Consider the following 6,296-nt stretch of genomic DNA (forward strand, 5'->3'; position numbering starts at 1 on the left):
CAGCTCAAACCTTCCTGCGGAGAGTAGCTTTCAGCTTCTCTGAATAACCAATGAAGAGTTGCTAAGCAGCCAGGGACTTGGCTCTCGCCGCCCTCCTCCTCTGGTGAAAGCTCTCCGATTGTAAGCACATCTGAGACGTTCAGAATCCATCTGTTCAAGTGAAATGGAGCTTTTCCAATCGTTCTGTTCTAATCTCTCTACCCCACTCAGTGAAGTAAGAGAGCCAAAAAGATTGCAGATTGTATTTCTAGCTCAACAAGATATGCAGTAGAAAGTTCCTCCCCTGCCAGCTTTTCAGTTTCCTGAGTGTTCAGTATTAAGAGCAAGCCCCTACCTTGTATTTGTAAAGTGTTTACAGACACCCTCTCATGCTTCCAGGGAAGGGGAAGCAGAGAAGCTCTAAGCAAAATCGAGACATCTACCTAAGTATTGGCATCAGCCCTAGTAAGATACAATTCCTGCACAAATAGCCTATTTTAAAAACTTTGAATTAGGCAGACCTTATACTCAAGAGTGTGAATATAAATTTCAATGGTCCAGGAGAAGAATTTCCTTTGACACTTAAGACGTGGTGGATAAATACAAAGTGTTGATATCAACCCTTTTATCAGCCGTGGTTTAAAAATAAGAGCTAAGGCTGTGATCTGACATTAAACACACCTGCTCGTTGGACGAATATACTGTTGGTGGAAGTATTTATGTCGCCCATTTGGCCTATACACAAACCTTCAGTTAGTTGCATTTACTACAGAAATTAAGAATGCCACTCTTAAGAGTCGATATATAGGTGACTCATAGTAGCAACACAGTCCAAAGGTATGAAAATAAATCAGGAATCATAGGGTATGAGCCAATTCACCTGCAAATCATGGCATGTAGCACTTCATGAAAGTCAAATTACAAGGGTAAGGAACAAGCGGCGCTATTATTTTTCAAAGGACTGCATCAATGCTGCTACCTATGCAAAGTACAAGAGGACAGAATTCGGCCCAATGAAGCTTACTGTCTAAAATTCAACAAAGGAGATAATGGGGAGGGAAATGGGGTCAGAGAGAAAAGGGAAAAGCTTGTGTTTTTTTCTGGTCACACCTGCCTTATCTTAGATTAGCGAATTACGTGGTTGTACTAAAGGTGTCAAGGAACAGGTAGGTCTTAAGGAGGATCTGAAGGAACTCAGGAAGGTGATGTCACACCGGAGTTCTGAAAGGCAGTGAAAATGGTGAAGGTGCAGGACACCTGCGGATAGAGGCATGTGCTACTGCTTATAATCAAGTACGTATACCAATAAATATGTCACTGTCTTTTCACAGAACATTTTAGAACTCAATGCAAACTCTATTTACACCAAGGTATGCTAAACCCTCCCCCCCCCCCCTCATGCTTAGGAGTCTGGGTTTAAATAACTATTCTAGCACAAACTGGGACTGACAGGTTACAGCTTCTCACCAAGCACCACGTAAAATTTGTATTTGGTTAGTGTTATATCCAGCCCCTAGCCTATCAATGGCAGAAAACAGCATGGGAAAGTATTTCAAATTCCTTGACCTCTTTGGTTTTTTCCAGCCCTGATGTCCAGTAGAGGGAACGGATACACATCCACTAACTAAATTATTCTCAAACTGACATGTGCATTAACGTGCCAGAATAACTTTTGTTTTAATTGATTAATTAAGGAATCAGCTGAAACGCTAAGCAAAGAATTGGCAAAAGCAATTACTCTTAATGGCCCTTGTGAATTACTCCAGGAACAATCCTAATCCCTTGAAGTGAAAAGAATATTTACCACCCAACTTAACTGAGCAAGTACAGTAGTCATTTTCCATTACAAAAAAAATAACACCTAACAATAACAGACCACATCTCTAAATCAAGACTAAACCAATCCATAATTGTTTAAAGGCTTCCTCCTATTTTGGGAGTATGGCCAATTTTAAGGGGTTTTCCCCCAATGGATAAAATCTATTCATTTCTTCTGTTAAGGTGAAGAGTGTCCACAACAATTTCTATCAGTGCTGACTTAAATTTCATATACATGATTGTGGAAAAATGAGCTTTTGGAAGATACAATAAGCCACAAGAATTACGCTCTTAAAACACCCCCTAAGGGTATGTTTTATAGAACATAGTGTTTTGTTTGTCATTACTCTGAAATCGAATCTGCTGAACAGGATAATAAGGGGATATAATAGGGTTGGGCGAGATCTGGTTTTCAACATCGGAATATATCTCCAGCTAAACATCACAATATACCAATATATCACGATGTCTGAAATAAGGATAGAGCTATGTAGAAGCAATGGCTGACTTCAAGGTTTTCCCCACACTGTGATTTTTGCATAGCACACACACGTCGTGATTTGCAATAGATTTTGAGGTCAAAAATTATGAAACCGATATCATGATATAGACTTCAAACCAGTTTTGGATGATAGAACGATATATCACCCAGTCCTAATAATGACCATTTTCTATTAGAGACTTGCTTATCAACTCTACATTTAACAACTGTTACTATATATATGTATATATAGGGAGAATATATCCAGGGGTCCACAGCTGGCTTGTTTGTAATTTGCCTGGCTGAAAGTTTCCATCCCTACGATGAATCAGAAATGACGCATCTTCTTGCACACATTTTTCAAAATCAAGATATGCCAATATCGTGGCATAGTACTCAAACCTGGCACAAGTAAACACACACACCCTATTTTAATATTGAAGCTGCATGATGGGATTTGCACAACAAACCCTGTGTCCATTTTTGCAGACAGTACTTTTCTTCTAGGTGTCGGTACAGTGTACCCTAGAGTATCCCCAGAAGAAAAGATCTGTATCCAGGTATGTTAGAGGTGTTTAAGCAGTAGAACCAAACAGGAAGCCATCCCGGGCAGGAAATATAGTTGTTTTCAAAGCACTCAAGCAAATTTCTGTATTCTCAAAAGTCTCAAGAACTACATAGCTTTGAAGCCATTACGATCATGGACTCACCAAGTGGTCTTGGCCAAATCACGCCCATGCATTTTTCTTATCTTTTCAGGGACACAGGTTTTCAGAATCAATGTTTATAATCACCACCCTTCCCTCCAAAATGTTGCTTGGAGTAAAAGATTTGAGATCAATTTTGGCTACAGATCAGTCCAGAAGACACAACAGGGAACGATGCCAACAACAAAAGACCCACTAAAATCACTGAAATCTAATTAAGTAGTAAGAGAAGATTCTGAACTGCATTTATATGAACCTGAGGCACAAGTAGTCTAAATATATTAAAAACTTTTTTCCCCTGATAAAATGTGCCTACTGCTTTGAGAATATATAATCTAGAGGACAAATTTCAACAAAAATACAAAATCAAGTGTAAGAATCCAACCAGCTCTCAGGATTTTGGCAACGTTCAACTAGCCCTATTGAACATAAAACAAAACATTTTTCTTTGTTTAGTAAACACATGACAGGGGAAATGTGACTATTTCAGAAAGAGCAGCTTGGACTTGGGTATATTGAAAGTAGTCCAAGCAGGTCATTTCTGAGCAAAACTGAAGCAGCCAAGAGCCTCACTTACTCTCAGCCAGAGTCACATAAAGGCTTAGCAGGAAATAAAAGAAGGCTATGAAAACAGTTGGCAACTCAAGTGGATCCAAGAGGCCCGCATGGCAGATAATGAGCTTCATAGAAGTCCTGTGCTCAATGAGAAACCAAAAATCATTAAACCATTGCTGGTGTTACAGCTGCTCCATTCAGAAGAAAAACACCATCTTCAGAAGGGAAGCGGCAAAGGACACTGTTGCACTCCATATGGGGATTACAGAGAAAGTGAAATATCTTGCATGACCAACACGAGGGTGGTTTTGACACCTGCCGTTTTACTTAATGCAATAAACATTCCATTTTTGTTAATTCACAAGCCTTTTAAAAACAAAACCAAGGTTAACCTTTTCTGCTCCCTTTAAAATGAATGTCGCTAGAAAAAAATTGATATTGCTGTAAGACAGAACAATCGCCATTTAACGGTGCAACCATAGTAAAGGTAAAGGGTAAAGGGACCCCTGACCATTAGGTCCAGTTGTGGCCGACTCTGGGGTTGCAGCGCTCATCTCGCTTTATTGGCCGAGGGAGCCGGCATACAGCTTCCGGGTCATGTGGCCAGCATGACTAAGCCGCTTCTGGCGAACCAGAGCAGCACACGGAAACGCTGTTTACCTTCCCGCCGGAGCGGTACCTATTTATCTACTTGCACTTTTGAGGTGCTTTCAAACTGCTAGGTTGGCAGGAGCAGGGACCAAGCCACAGGAGCTCACCCCGTTGTGGGGATTCGAACCGCTGATCTTCTGATCAGCAAGTCCTAAGCTCTGTGGTTTAACCCACAGTGCCACCCACGTCCCTGCGGTGCAACCATACAACCAGTTATATATACTCTTTGAATATTTGGTTGCATGAAGAGTTTTTAATTCATATTCAGTAGTTTAAAGCTTTCGCTCTCTCTCTCTCTGTTAGGTGGATTTGTAGGTGGTTGACTGACTGAACCCAAAGAGTATGGTTCCTCATCATCGTGGGGGAAAAGTGACAAGTGAGGTGTCACAGGGTTCTGTCCTGGGCCCATTGTTGTTTAATGTCTTTATAAATGACTTGGATGAAGGAATTGAGGGGATGGCTCATCAAATTTGCAGGTGGCACTAAACTGGGAGGGGTAGCCAATGCTGTGGAAGACAGAATCGAGATTCAAAATGACCTTAACATATTGGAGAACAGGGCTGAAGCTAACAAAATGATTTTCAATAGGGACAAATGTTAAGATTCCGCACTTAGGCAGGAAGAACCAGCTGCACAAAGGTTAAGATGTGGGACACCTGGCTTACTATCAGTTCTTGTGAAAAGGATCTCGGGGTCTTGGTGGACCACAAGCTTAATGCGAGTCAACAGTGATGCAGCGGCAAAAAAAGCTAATGCTATTCTAGGCTGCATCAACAGGAGTATAGTGTCCGGATCAAGGGAAGGTATAAAAGGTAAAGGTACCCCTGCCCGTACGGGCCAGTCTTGCCAGACTCTGGGGTTGTGTGCCCATCTCACTCAAGAGGCCAGGGGCCAGCGCTGTCCGGAGACACTTCCGGGTCACGTGGCCAGCGTGACATCGCTGCTCTGGCGAGCCAGAGCCGCACACGGAAACGCCGTTTACCTTCCCGCTGGTAAGTGGTCCCTATTTATCTACTTGCACCCGGAGGTGCTTTCGAACTGCTAGGTTGGCAGGTGCTGGGACCGAGCAGCGGGAGCGCACCCCGCCGCAGGGATTCGAACCGCCAACCTTTCGATTGGCAAGTCCTAGGCGCTGAGGCTGAGGCTTTAACCCACAGCGCCACCTGCGTCCCTAGGGAAGGTATAGTAACACTCTATTCTGCCTTGGTCAGACCCACCTGGAGTGCTGTGTCCAGTTCTGGGTGCCACAATTTAAGAAGGATGTTGACAAGCTGGAATATGTGCAGCAGAAAACAACCAAGAAGATCTAGGGTCTGGAAACCAAGCCTTATGAAGAATGGTTGAGGGAGCTGGGTATGTTTAGCCTGGAAAAGAGGAGATATGATAGCAATCTTCAATATCTCAAGGGTTGTCACATGGAAGAGAGAACAAGCTTGCTTTCTCCTGCTCTGGAGGGGAGGACTCAAACCAAGGGCTTTAACTTACAAAAAAGGAGATCCCGACTAAACATCAGAAAGCACTTTCTGACCCTAAGAGCTGTTTGATAGTGGAGTAGTCTCCCTCGGGAAACTGTGGATTCTCCTGCCTTGGAAGTTTTTAAGCAGAAGTTGGATGGCCATCTGTCATGGATGCTTTAGTTGAGATTCCTGCATTGAAGGGGGTTGGTCTAGATGATCCTTAACATTCCTACTTTCTGCCAAGGTTACTCACACAGGGTCAAGTAAAATCCCACCTTCCATTTCAATTGCCCACACTCCTGAAGAACAAGATAATGAGCTTGCCTGCCCAAGGCCTATTCCCAACTACACACCAGACACACAAAGTGGGGCTTCATTCATCAATATAGTCACCATTATTGTAGGCTTTCAAACATTTTCTGGGCTAGGGAGAGCAAGGGAAAAAATAAAAGCGTTTGCTGTTAAATCTACAGCTGGCATAACTGTATGCTTGTAGCAGGTGCTTTATAAAGCAAATGTTGACAGAATAACTTTGTTACCTTAGCTCGTTGCTATGAGGAAGCAGCTACAAAATCATCTTAGGTGGTCTTTACATTAGGACAGCTTGTTCTAACTCGACACTCCTACATTGCTCACAGCCTCCTCTCC

At 42.7% G+C, this 6,296-nt stretch overlaps 1 protein-coding gene across 1 annotated transcript in view; it reads right to left on the reverse strand.

The window, feature by feature from the left end:
* The window catches only part of GTSE1 (G2 and S-phase expressed 1), a 97,218-nt gene that overhangs the window by 56,947 nt on the left and 33,975 nt on the right, over positions 1–6,296 (reverse strand). The gene's annotated exons all lie outside the window — the stretch shown is intronic.

This window comes from Podarcis gaigeae, assembly GCF_964106915.1.
Source record: "Podarcis gaigeae genome assembly, chromosome: 10".
Classification (NCBI taxonomy): domain Eukaryota; kingdom Metazoa; phylum Chordata; class Lepidosauria; order Squamata; family Lacertidae; genus Podarcis; species Podarcis gaigeae.